The 14050-nt window shown below is 39.6% G+C and overlaps 1 protein-coding gene across 4 annotated transcripts in view; it reads left to right on the forward strand.

Annotated features, from left to right (window-relative positions):
* Positions 1 to 14050, forward strand: part of MTUS2 (microtubule associated scaffold protein 2) — a 565128-nt gene that overhangs the window by 476281 nt on the left and 74797 nt on the right. The window lies entirely within an intron of this gene.

The raw sequence follows: 14050 nt of genomic DNA on the forward strand, positions 1-14050 counted from the left end.
AGGGCCCAGGCCTGGGGTCCTTATAGTCCACCCTCACAGCAGACTCTGCTGACCTAGGACAGACATTACATTCATTTACAGTGTAAGAGCCAATAGAGCATTAGGAGTTCCCCACAAAGAAATAACTCCACAAAGTGAGGCCCCATGGCTAGGAATGGGAATTAAATCATTCTACTGATAATTGATGAAACCTATGATTTCCGTCCTACATGCGAAGATTCTCTTCCACATCTTCTGATGTGCTGAATCCTGCCAGGCCAGCAGGGTTTTCCACGCAGTCCAGTTCACACAGGTCACAGTCCATGGCAGGTCAGTGGCACCCAGTGGTGTCCATTCAGTGCACACTCAGCGTTGAGATGTATTGTGCACGCAGGTTACTGCAGGAGCCTATTGCAGGGAGGTATTTTCAGGACGCTAAGGGCAAAAAGAATACAAGCTAAATTTCCAGTAATAGACACATACCACACCTTTTCCCCCTGCAATTGCAGGGAGCCTTCCGGAGTCAAATCCAGAGTCATACATAATGTGCCTTGAGGTATAGGGAGTCCTGGGTTGGTTACATATACATTTTTTTGCATTTTATGTATAAACTGTAGTCTGATACTTAAATCTGGGGCTACCGTAATACACCAGGGACCTAGGATTCCCAACCATCATGGCTGCATTGGCAAGGACCATGGGCAATCAACCTTATTATCCCCAAATTCTAATGCTTGTGGCACAGGCAATAGCAAGTTATTTTCGTGACCTGTTTATGGTTGTAGGGTTGCTGGTCCTTCTACCTGAATTCACAGCACCTGCATTGGCCCCACCATTACCAGTTCAGCAAGAGCAGGAGTATCTGCTGAGGGCCATGAGTTGAGGCTGGTGAGGACCAGATATGACTGGTGTGTCCACTGCCAAAGAATTGCTTATCATCTTTTAATTGCTTTTAAAAGTCCTTTCAATTAACCCTGCTGCTGTGAAGTTATAAGCCAAATGAAATATCCATAAGATGTCATGTTCAGTAGCCCAGGTTTGGGTTAGTTATCCAGTAAAGGGGGACCCATCACTGTCCACATGTGTGGGGACCTTGGAGAATGCACTGGACTTTTCTAAGCTACTTATTGTAGCTCTTTGGTTAGTTGTCCCTACTAGAGAGGCCAGCAAAAGTCCAGTAGCCATATCTATGGCTGTAAAGGCAAATTTTGCAGCTTCAGATAAGGGAAGGGGCCTAATATAATTTACCCGCCACCTGGTGACCAGAACCTCCTCATGGCTGAAGTAACGTAAGTTGATGAGGAAGTATCCTTGGGAATCATAGCAAATAGGAGGGGTAGGCATCCATAACTTCTTTCAGTTGTTATCTGGTGATGGGCAGCTCCATAGAGTCTGGTATCCCCTTGGTGTCTTGTCTTTCTCTGCAGCCACTCAGCAACCTCATGCGGTGTTGGCTTTAGATCATGAATTTTTTGCTAAAGCATCTACTTTAGTATTACCAGACAAGGAATCGGTGTTACAGGCAGACTCATGAAACACAGCTACCTTTTGCTTGTGTCCACATATCTTCCCACATCTCTTTTCCCCATAACGGGCAGCCGACAACAGTCCATTGCACTTGCTCCATGTGGCCACCCACACTGCCAGGCCCTGGTATACTGCCCATTTGTCAGCAACAATAGTTAATGCATCTCCTGGTTCATGAACCATGACCATCCATACAGCTCTTATACTCAGGCCATTGACTGTTTTTCATGGCCCCAGTTTTCCCACCATACAGTATCTGTACTAGGTTGCACAGCTACTGCTGTCCAGGTGGCAGGCTGCCCATGTGCTGACCCGTCAGTATACCAGACTTAGGTACACTGCCACACCCATCAGTGGTGAGTTAGAGACAGCCACCTTGGGAGGATCAGCAGAGAGGGTGAAGCATTCTTTTTCCACATAGGAAACTGGTCTGAGGATATCATGCATTTCTGCATTTAAGGGTCTATTGTTGGAAATGCTGTGCTGTATCCGATAATCTTTCCATTTCATTAATGTGCTCAATTATGCTGTGCCAGAGTGAGGCTTAGTGACAGTGTCCCATGTCCACCTTTGTATGCGAATGGCTGCTCTAAATTTCACAGGGCATTTCTGAGTTAGTCCTTCAACTTGCAGCAAGACATTCTAGGCAGCACAGGTGTTTTCCTAAAGGACCGTTCCGCAGTTCAGCCCTTTGCCACAAGCCCCATGCAAATCCAACATTGGTACTGGCCATATCTAATTCACAAGGCATATTTGTGTCTGAGCCAGTGCAATGTCCCATCTGACTATTTTGAAAACAGCCATCTGGGCAGTATTCCATTCCCAGGGAAAGCATTTCCTGATCAAAACATAAACAAGTTTTAACATTTGGGCTGAGTGAGGAATAAAAGGTTTCCAATACCCCAACAATCCCAAGAAAGTCATTAGTTTGGGGGTATATGGCATAGGAAAACATTGTGCCTTATCAATTAATACAAAAGGAATAAATTTTGCATTTCCCAACCATACAATATCTAAGAATTTGATGGGGCAGCTAAGACATTGCAGTTTACCATGATCAATTGTCCATAGTAAGATGAAATAGCAGTGATCCTGAGGCTCTTTTTGGTTCTGGAAAAGAGTTATTAATTTGATATCATCAATATGATGAAATAGAGTTACATTTTTCCATTTAGCCAAATCCTTTGTTATGAGCCCACTACAGATGGTTCAGCTATAGAAATAGCCTTGTGGGAGCTTGATGAAAATTCTTTTTTCTCCTTCCCAGGTTAGGGAAAAAAGCAATTGACTGGCCCTATTTAAGGGAATACTAAAGAATTGAGTGATAATTCCTCATAGTGAAGAGACAACCTTTGGAAATGCAGCACACAAATATGGTGTCACTACACCTGTTGCCTCCCACACTTTTCTTTTTTCTCCTTTTCATCATCAGATAAGGAGATCTATGGGATCCCAAGCCTTTGGATCCCAGTAAGGGGAAATCAGGAACACCTCACATGCCCCTTGGACAGTCTATTTCCTCTTACTCTAGCATACCTGCATGCTGATATTTCTCAACTCTTACCTAAAAGACATAGCCTGTCATTCAATTCACCTTCCAAATCTGCTGATTTCTTTGTCTTTCTGAAACAGTCCACAGCAACGGCCCCCCACAGACTTGTGGATTTCTCTGTCTTCCTCAAGACAGCCTGCCATAACTATCTACACAACACACAATGGCTAACCAACTGCAGCTCAGGAAAGCAAGTGGGTGACTGATTCCCAAACCAAGGAAGCAGGCCGCTCAGAATTCCCCTGCAGAGTCCCCCTTCCCCAGACTCATTCTCCGTATTACAGGTGGTTCTTGGGTCTCCTGGCTGGCTCACCCAATGTTCCAGCCCAGCACAACCCTGAGACAAAAGAACACACTAGAGAGAAGATGACCCATGAGTTTAATTAGGGGCTTATGGGCAGGAGGAAGACTTTCCCAGTGGCAGCTGGTTGGGAGATGAAAGTCTGCATTCTGGCCACAGCCAAGAGAGAGAGAGAAAGGCATGCCCAAGGAACAGCTTAGAAAGTTTAACAGTCTCGTGAAATGTTGCAATGAATTTCAGCAGACTCTCATGAAATGTGGTTATTAGGGCAGGGGGTCTTACATTCTTTGACCTTTAACTTCTGGTTAAAGGTCATATGGGTGGCTGTGTGACTTGCTCTTAAAATGGAGGAGGGGCAGGAATTGAGACTGGGCAGAGAGAAGAGTCGCTTTATCCTTTACCACCTTAAGGCTTGTCCTCATGACAAAACAAAATAGAAGAAACAGAAAACATCACAAAAGAGAAGATTTGCTCAAGGTTGTGTTTATGATATATGATATGAGATGATATAATAGGAGAGTTGGGTTTTCTTCTTCCTTCTTCTTGGAACCCTCACTGAACTATAAAATGAGATGTTATTGGAGTCATGTCCAGAAATGACAAGTTCATTGTTTTCTAATTTCAGATATAAATTTTAGAAGCTTAAGCTTATGCTTCAAGAGGCTTTTTTTATTGTTCACCATTCTGTATGGTTGTGGGACTAACAGGTTCCTGATCTTTCTTTAGACACTGCCTGGTAAATCTTCAATTGCTGTTCATAAGTTCAGGAAAAGAAGTTAATCCAGGGTGTATTCAATAGAAGAGTAAAAATACCTGTTTTTCTGACACTGGGGAGTAGCCTAATGTTCTTGGGGAATTTGTGACTAATTAATTTCATTTGCACAATCAGCACTCTAATCATGCTAAGCAGCTATGGTTTAAGCATTTTGATTTGCTTCTTAATGAAATCATTTTATCAGAACCTATGCAACATTTTCCAGATTTGAATCATATTGAGAACTTGTTCTGGTCTTCTTTATTACTCAGGTATGAGGGCCTTTAGAGAGTTCGTGGCACAATTTTTAAAATAAAAATAAGTTCACACCTGCCATGCTGGAGACCTGGGTTTGATTCCCAGTGCCTGCCCATGCAAAATTAAAAAAAAAAGAAAAAAACGTTCAATAGCGTTCCTCATTTATGGTAACAGAAGCCCAAATGACACAGCACAGCCTACCCAAAAAGTAAGCTTCTGAAGTTCTGAATTTTAACTCTGCAGTGTGTAAGTAACTTATAAGCTCAGAGAAGACTTGGCATATGTAGTAATCAGTGAGCAGAATCACCCACTGACCTGGCAGTGAGGAACATCTCCCTAACCAGAAGGCTACAACACTGGATAGCACCATCCTTCTGCATGCAAAATATTCCAAACATCCCAAAAAATGTAAAGAACTATATAGTGATGACCGTGAGGCAATGTATCTGAATTTAGTAAAACTTAACGTCGTGCCATAGTTGCTTTTATTTTAAAAATAAAATATTTCAGATAAATGTGAAATGTTCCTCTCCATGGTCCCTTGACCATTCCATCCGAGAAGAACGCACACCAGTGGTAGTTACCTGCTGCTGCATGGAAAATTATCCCAAAGCTCAGCAGCTCAACAAGTGTTCACCATCTCACAGCTGCTGAGGGTTAGGAATCCAGGAGTGACCCCTACCCCATAAGGACAACACCCCTTCCCAGAGCGAACAAGTTAAAATGGTCATTGCCCAGATATCCCTGAAGCTTTAGAGGATGATCAAATGAGAGGGAGAAGATGTAACAGAGAAATTAGGATTTAATAAATGATTATGATTAGTGATTCATTATATAGATATTTCTTCTTAGTTTCCAGTGTATTTGAAGAGCTAGAAGGAAATATTGGAAATTCTTGGGCTGTTATCCTGTAGCCCTGATCTTTGATAATGACTGTATAGTCATATAGAAAAAAAGCCGGTTTTCTGTGTTTGCATGGCTCTACTTCTGGTTGTTTTATTCTGTTCCACCAATCTGTATATCCATCTCTGGCAATACTACACTGTCTTAGTTAATTTGCCATTATTGTGTGTCTTACAATGCTAGGGATCAGTAGGGGGAGTGATGGGTATGGGATGTTTGGGGTTTTCTTTTTATTTCTTTTTCCGGAATAATGCAAATGTCCTTAGATTGATCATGGTGATGAATGCACAACCATATGATAATACTCTGAACCACTGATTGTATATACTTTGGATGGATTATATGGTATGTGAATATATCTCAATAAAATTACATTTGGGGGAAAAAAAGGATTTAGGAGTGTCTCTGCTGATGGTCATGGCTCAGGGTCTCTAAGAGATTGCAGTCCGACCATTTAAGTGAGGCTTCGGGCAGAGCAGGCTCAGCTGGGGCTGGAGGACACACGTCCAGGCACACTCATGTAATTTTTGCAGACCTCGATGCTCGCTGCCTTTTGGCTGGAGCCCATAGGGCTGCTCAGGACAAGGCAACTTGCCTCTTTCCCCTCAAAGCACGGGATCCAAGAGGGAGATGGAGAGTGGAGCACCCAAGGTGGAAGCCACACAATTTACAAATCATGTAAAAATGATGCTATATATTGTTCGTGTTATAAATATTTATGTAGTAAAGATATAAACAACATTCATGGCCCCAACAGATGCCCACCTCCTGCTGCTCCCATCATGTGCAGTCCTGTCCCATGTGGATTGGTTTGGGCTGTGCCCAGTGGCGTAGGGCAGAAGGGATGGTGGCTTCTTCTTCTGTAATTCATCCATTTTCTTTGCTGAATGACTGTACCATAATTTATGTATCTAGTATTTAATTAGGAGACATTCAAATTGGTTGCATTTTTCACTATTAAAAATGAGCTGAGGGCGTTGCAATGCTCAGTGGCAGAATCCTTGCCCACCATGCCAAAGACCCGGGTTCAATTCCCAGAGCCTGCCCATCCCCCCCCCCCAAAATAAGCTGAGCATTCTTAAACATGTCAACTTGTGTACTGTGCAGAAGTTTCCCTCTCAGATATTTACTTAGAAGTGGAATTACTGCGTCAAAGCGTGTACCCATCTCAACTTTCTTAGATTGTCAGATTGGTCTCCAAGATGACTGCATTGGTTTATACTTCTACCCACTGTGTATTGATTTCTCTTGTCTAATTGCAGTGTTGAATAGCAGTGGAGACAGTAGACATCCTTGTTCCTGATTTCCACAGAAATGCCTCTAGTTTCCCATTAGGTAAAACGGTGGTTTTAGGACTATGATATATATGATGTATCATACTAAGTAAATATCTCCTGTATTTTTAACAGGAGTGGGTGTTAAAATTTTTGTCAAATTTCAAAACAACTGTAGAAATGATCATAATTTTTTTCTTTTAGCTCTATCGGCATAGATTTCCTACTGTTGAACTAGCCTTATATTATTGGAATAAGTCCCACTTGGTTGTGGTGTATATTGTCTTAGTGTCACGTTGCATTGTTTGCTAATATTTTATTTAGTATTTTTGCTATCAATATTCATAAGTGATATTGGTAGTTTTTTTTCTTCTTTTTGCAGTGTCTCTATTAGGCTTAGGTAGCAATGGCATATTTAATTTATTAAAAGAATCGGGAACTTTATTTTCAGTGCTCTGTAACAATTTATAGAGTATTGAAACTATCTGGTCTTTGATAATTTGGTAGAAGTCTCTTGTGAAACCCTCTGGACCTAATTCTATGGAAATTGGTATGTTTAAATTTTCAGTCTCCGATGGGGTCAATTTTGGTTATATCTGTTTTCTTATAAAATTATCCATGTCATCTAGAATTTCAAATTTACTTGCAAAAGATCTGCAATCTAGCCTCATGATTTTTTGTTTTTTTACCTCCTTGCCTTGTCCTTTCCTGTTTTGTTTTTTCTGGTTCAAGTTAGCTAACAGTTTGCACTTTTGTTACTGTTTATCAGTTAAGTCCACTGATTTTCTGTTCTCTACCTCATTAATTTCTGCTTTTATCTTTATGGTTTCTTTCCTTTTTTTGTTGACAATCCTTTTTGCTTCTTTCTTTTTCTCATTTTCATTTTCTTGTAATGCCCCTTATTAAATTTTCATTTGGGTTTATTTTACCATGGCACCTTGTAATTTAATTTAATCTTCACTTTGAGATAATTTTATCTTTTCTTCCAGTTCTTTCCTCAATTCATCAACTCTCTTTGCATTATTTCCTATTTTTTTGTGCATTTCTATTCTAGTTTTTATATTTCTGATTTAAGATCTTTTTTTTCATAACCCAAAACACTTAATTAAGTGTATTTAATCAGCTTGATGTGTTCTCTTGTAGTTTTGTTCCCCTTCCTAGTTGTTTCTCTGGGTAAATTTGCATCAGTTGAGGTATGTTGGATCTTGTTTAGTCGTTCTTTGTTGTAATTCTGTATGCATTTATTCTTTTTTTTCTGTTCAGTTTTGTTGTATTGGGTGGTTTTAAAAATTTCTGTTTGTCACCTTCTTTTGTAAGTGAGCAAAATCCAGATTCTTTAGTGGGTTTTTTATTGGAAGGGGTTCATGGTAGAAGAAAGGGTTTGTATCCTCTGAATTTTGGGTATTCTTTAGTCTTCCAAGTCCCTACAATTTCCTTTTCCTTCTTTCTTTCTCACCACCCACGGGGCACTTCTTTCTTTTGCCTTTTTGCTTTCCTGGAAGTTTGCATTTCAAAGGTTGCCACTTCAAATCTCACATGCCTTTAAGTTCCTTCCCTTTAGACCATGCTTCTATCTACCAGGGCACTTTTTTTAGTGCTTTCATACTTACAGTCTGTTAGCTAGCCCTGCCCTTTTCTTTTCCCTGCAGTTTTCTTATCCTGTTCTTGCTCACAGAAAAGTCTAATGGAAGAGCAAGAGAGTGGGAAACTGCTTTCTGTGATTTGGTGGTGTTTTTTTTTACCTGCAATTTTGAAGTTTGGACATTCTGTGTTATGCTGAAGGTATGGTGTTGTGGAGTTTTATTTTTTCTTCTTGTTATTTTGTATTGATATTGAAGGGAATGTTTGGAGATGTAGGCAACTTCTACTCTCTTCTTTTTCATTTTAAAATCTGTATCTGTACAATAACATTTTTATATTTCTAAGTTATTTATTTGTACCTTTCATCTTTTTGACCTGAGCCAATATTTGCCTTCACTCATTTATTCATCAACTCATAAATATATACTCAGTACCTACTCTGTGCTAGACAGTATTCAATGGAGAATATAACAGTAACAAAGTAAAAAAAAAAACACAAAAAAACAATATACATAGTTATCACACTCTAGTAGAAAAAGATAAACCATAATCAAATAAGTAAGTATGGCAAGCTCCTTGGAGACAAAACAAAATCAAGAAAACAGATGCAGGTTGTGCTATGGTAGTATGAGAGTCCACTGTCATTTTAAATAGGGTGTTTAGAGAAGGCTTCACTGATAAAAGATGTGAGGGGACAAGGATTGTGCATATCTGGGGGAAGGTATTACAGGCACTGGAATCAATGAGCACAAAGTGCCAGAAGTAGGAAATTGTTGACGTTTATAGTGCAGCAAGGAGGCCAGCCTGGCAGGAGTGTAGTAAGTGATGGGAGAATGTGGAATAGGAAGGTCAAGTCGAGAAGCACCCTTGAGAAGACTTTGCTCTTATTCTGATAAGAAGGAAGCCATGAAGAGTAGAGAATAAGGAGACATAGTCTGGCTTTTGTTGTGTTTTTGTTTTGTTTTTTTAAATTTCACCTTATCTAATATGTTGATAACAGACTGGAGCTAAGGACAACGGTGGATTTAGAAACATCATTGGGTGGCTCTGCCATAATCCAAATAGAAGGCGATCGCAGTTGGACCGGGATACATAGTGCAGAGGGGTGAAAGTTGATCAAATTCTTGTTCTATGGTTAAAGTAAAGATGATAGGATTTGTTGCTAGATTGTATATAGGATTATAATTAGTTATTATTTTCAAAGGGCGATGTTTACCTGTAGGTGTAGACTTTTGCCAAATATCAGATGCAATCATTAATTGTGGGACACCGACCATTTCCTTCCTTGAAGTGGTGGCAAATTTGAGAACCTGTGTTTGTGGTGGAGGATAAAACCAGCCAGGAATCAATCATTTGAGGCCCTGTGGCTATCTCGAGTGCATGTCACTAATGTTGTTATTTAGTGATGACCCACACAGGGTCTCATCATCAGTGGAAAAGAGAGAGAGAGAAAAAAAAAAGTTAAGGTTTTCAGCTTTCTTATATAATATAAGATGATGGAAAATAGCATCCTTGCAACAATGTACTTCTTCAGAGCTCCAAATCAGAAGAAAAATCCAGATGGATGTCAGACCAGTTTTTCTTTGCTTGACAATGCCTCTGCCAACAGGCCCAAAACTTATTGTTCTTCAGGGGGTTTAAATACCCTTTAAATGTTAGAGCAACAAGTTCATTATTGAGTATTAATGGAGTACTGCAAGCAGTGAAAATCAACTACTGCTACGTGTTACAACATACACCACTCAATTTGGAAAAAATAAACTCTTCAGCAGATGGTACTGGGAAAACTGGATCTCCATATGCAAAAGAATGAAGGTGAACCCCTATGTCATACCATATACAAAAATCAACTTAAAATTAATCAAAGACTTAAATATAAGAGTCAGAGGCTTAAGACTCATAGAGGAAAATGTAGAGAAGCATCTTTAGGACCGTGTGTCAGGCAATGCTTTGTTATACTTTACATCCAAAGCTTAAGCAACAAAGGGAAAAATAGATAAATGAGATCTCATCAAAATTAAAAACTTTTGTACATCAAAGAACTTTATCATGAAAGTAAAATGGCAATCTACAGAATGGGATAAAAAATTTGAAAACTATATATCCGATAAGGGTTTAATATCCAGAGTATGTAAAGAAGTCCCACAACTCAACATCAGAAAGACAAATGATCCAATTAAAAATTGGTAAAAGGCTTGAATAGACATTTCTCCAAACAAGATAGCCAAATGGCCAAAAAGCACATGAAATAATGCTCAACATCATTAGCCACTAGGGAAATACAAATCAAAACCATGAGAGACCATTTCACACTACAATGGCTACCTTAAAAAACAGGGGGCAAATTACATGTGTTGGAGAAAATATGGAGAAATAGGAACATTCACATTCATTGTTGGTAGAAATGTAATATTGTACAGCCACTGTGGAAGACAATTTGTCCATCCCTCAGAAAGCTAAATATAGAATTACCATATAATTATATTACCATATGACCTGGCAATCCCACTTCTAGGCATATAACCTGAAGAATTGAAAGTAGGGGCTCGAAATGATATTTGCACACATATGTTCATAGTGGCATTATTCACTATTGCTAAAAATGAAAGCAACCTAAGTGTGTCCATCACTTGTTGAATGGATAAACAAATTGTGGCATGTATACACAATGGAATATTATCCAGCCATAAAAAGGAATAAACTTCTGATACCTGTGACAACACGGATGAACTTTGATGACATCATATGGAGTTAAATAGACCAGACACAAAAGGAAAAATATCATATTATCTCAATGATGTGAAATAATTAGAATAAGCAAACACATAGAGTAAGAATCTACAATTTAGGTAACTAGGGGACAGCTTGCAAGTAGGGAATAGGGAGTTAATGCTTAAGTTGTACAGAGTTTCCATTTGGGATGATGGGAAAGTTTTGGTAATGGTTGAAGGTGATGGCAGCACAATGTTGTGAATGCAATTAACAGCACTGAATTGTATATTTCAATGTGGTTAAAGAGGAAATATACATATATATATGTATATTATATAATACAAATTCAGAAATATTTATAGGAAATATTCAGGAATATTTTTTCAGAAATATTTCTGAAAACATTCAGAAATACTTATTCATAAAAATATGCTTTTATCAATTGTAACAAATGTACTACACTAATGCAAGGTGTTAATAATAGGGCGATGTATGGGGACCTTGTATTTTATGCATGATTTTTATGCAAACCCAAAACAGTTCTAATAAAAACAACCAGTACCCTGTTTTATTGAGTAGCCACTATGTGGCAGAAACTGGGCACATTGAATACGTTTTCCCACAGCCTTCCATGTCGATAATTATCTCCATCTTGTAGGTTAGACACCTGAGGTTCAAAGAGAGTGAGTGAGTTACCCGCAGTCACAGAACTGAGATTGAAACTGAAATCCATCTGACCTCTGTACTGTAGCTGCTCTTTTTCATTTGTTCTTTTAATAGCGGTTGCATTGTTGATTAACGTCCAGCTCACGGTCCGCTGTGACCATCCTTCTCATCTAATGTATGTCAAATAAACAGATGTACTTTGGGAGTTTGCCGGTTGTTTCCCATCTCTGTATCTGATATTGCCTATCAGTTGTCTACTCTTGTCTGACCTATTTATCCAGCTAGTAAAGACCATTTTGAATTTCACTTCTGTCTGAAGAGAAACACTTTTGAATATAATCTAGAAACTTGAGGCGCCCTCTCCTCCAGTCATCTTAGTTACTGATTTAAAAGGAAAAAAAAATACCACCAAAGAACAATGGGCTCGGAAAAACAAAGATTGTTCTACAGAAGTAGCAAGTAGCAACCTTTCCTACTTGGGTATTATTAAAAGTGACATTTTTCTATTTCTTTTTTGATGAGTACAAAGCACAGAAAAGCACATATGTCATTTGTTTCTTCTTTTATTTTCCCTAAATTTTCTAAATTCTGGTTAGCACATCAGAGGTGTTTCCAGACCATCTTCTGTCTGTTTGCAGATGATTACACCCATCAATCATTTCTAGATTAACGATTAAAGATCCCAGCTATTCTCATCTCATCAACGTCTCTAGCTGGATTGAGTTCGGTAAAAGCGACGTGTATTTTCCTGGCAAACCCTTTTGCTATAAAGCAGTGTTAACGCTCATGCTCATATTTTAGATGCATGGAAAAAGGAGGGGCATGGATACGGGGACCAAAACAAACAGATGGTTGCCTTGACAATCCACAAGAGGTAATTTCATGATCATTTTTCATGGTTTTCTTTGGAAGTAAGTAATGAGGCAGAAATACAGTTTTTATCTTGGCAACCTCCAGCAAATGGCACCATGGCTCCAAGACACCTGAATGCCTCTGCCAAGCCCACCTTGACTAATCCTGCTCACCAAGATCCCATGCTCACTGCCTAGGAAAGGATCGCTGGGACCTGTTAAATGCATATTGCTAGAGTGGTGGGTGTGAATATGACTGAGGCACACAGCTAGGGGACCATATATTTGGGGGAAGACAGAGATAAATGATTATTATCATGGGAGGCAGGATGGTTTGGGGCAAGAGCAAGCATCAAGAATGACATGAAATCACAGAGGAGAAAATCCCCTCCTAGCGGGAGGGTCAGGTAGAGACACTGGAGGAGGTGAGGTAGCACTGGACTGAACTGGGGGTCTTGTTTGAACAGATGGCTTGAGTCTGACTAAGAGACTGTAATGTATTGGGGGGATCAGAGAGAAGTGCTGTTTCCAGGTTTAAGAAAGACAAAGAAACAGAAATAATAAAATTGAATATTTTAACTTTGACTTATGCTCATGGTTTCTGTGATGTCTGTTTAAAGTTGTTTATTCATTTGTTTGCAAATATACTTAGAAAAATAAAACACTTAAGTAGAGTCTCCAGGCTATGAGAATGTGGACTAATTCCATAAATATGTTTGAATTTCCTTTTTCATTTTTATATGCCCTGATCCCTTATCCAGGTTATAGCACACAGTTACAATGGATGCTGGACTGGAAGGTAAAAGATTTCGCACTAAAATGCAGGAGTGAAGCACTGTGGCCAAGGACTTAAGCTTTCGAGGCAGGCCTGAGCTCAAGTCCCCACTTGTCACTTCCTAGTTTTATGCATACCTACCAAGCTGTGTCATCTGTGAGCCTCAGTTTTCTCATCTGTAAAATGGAGAGGATACCGGTGCTTGTTTCATCTAGTTTTGTGAGGATGACTTGAGATGGTGAACACAAGCTCTAAGCTCAGGGCCTGATATCTGTAGAGATCAGTCATGTCTGTTATTTGGTATTCCTCCAAAAACTGGGGTGTTCATAAGGTTTTCTCTGAAGAGACAGGCCATCAGACTTTCATATGACGTTCCTTAATACTTGTTCCCACTCCAATGCAAGAAAGTTCACCAGAAAGTAAAAACATCTCCAATCTTTTTAAATATTGGCACCCAAACATCCCAGATTTGATGAACCTCTGAGATCATGTTTGTCTTTTAGGCCAAGTCACATTAGTTTGAATTCCCTTCTGTTTGCTTTCAAGAAGTTTGGTCTCTTTTTCAGGTATCCAAACATTTCGGTTTTCCCTGGACAATTTTTTTTGTTTATGTCAGAGGGTGCGACCTTACCTGACCCTTGTCTTGCTACCATGTTGTAGAAGCCAGTGAGTTTCATGGGGCATTTTTGCCGACCTGGAAAGCAGGCCCCACCTTTTGAAGGCCCAAAGAGAAGGCTCTGCTTCCTTCTCACCGCTGCCTCCTCCTCACTCCAAGGACAATGGGTTTATGGGAAGGATCATCATTTCTTCAGGGGAAAGCCCACTCCCACCAAGTGGCCCTCACAAGGCAACAGGCAGCACCTGAGTTGTGGTATCTGTGTTAGTTAGATTCAGTTGCCAACTTGTCCAGGTGAGCA

Source organism: Tamandua tetradactyla, chromosome 4 (genome assembly GCF_023851605.1).
Source record: "Tamandua tetradactyla isolate mTamTet1 chromosome 4, mTamTet1.pri, whole genome shotgun sequence".
Lineage (NCBI taxonomy): Eukaryota > Metazoa > Chordata > Mammalia > Pilosa > Myrmecophagidae > Tamandua > Tamandua tetradactyla.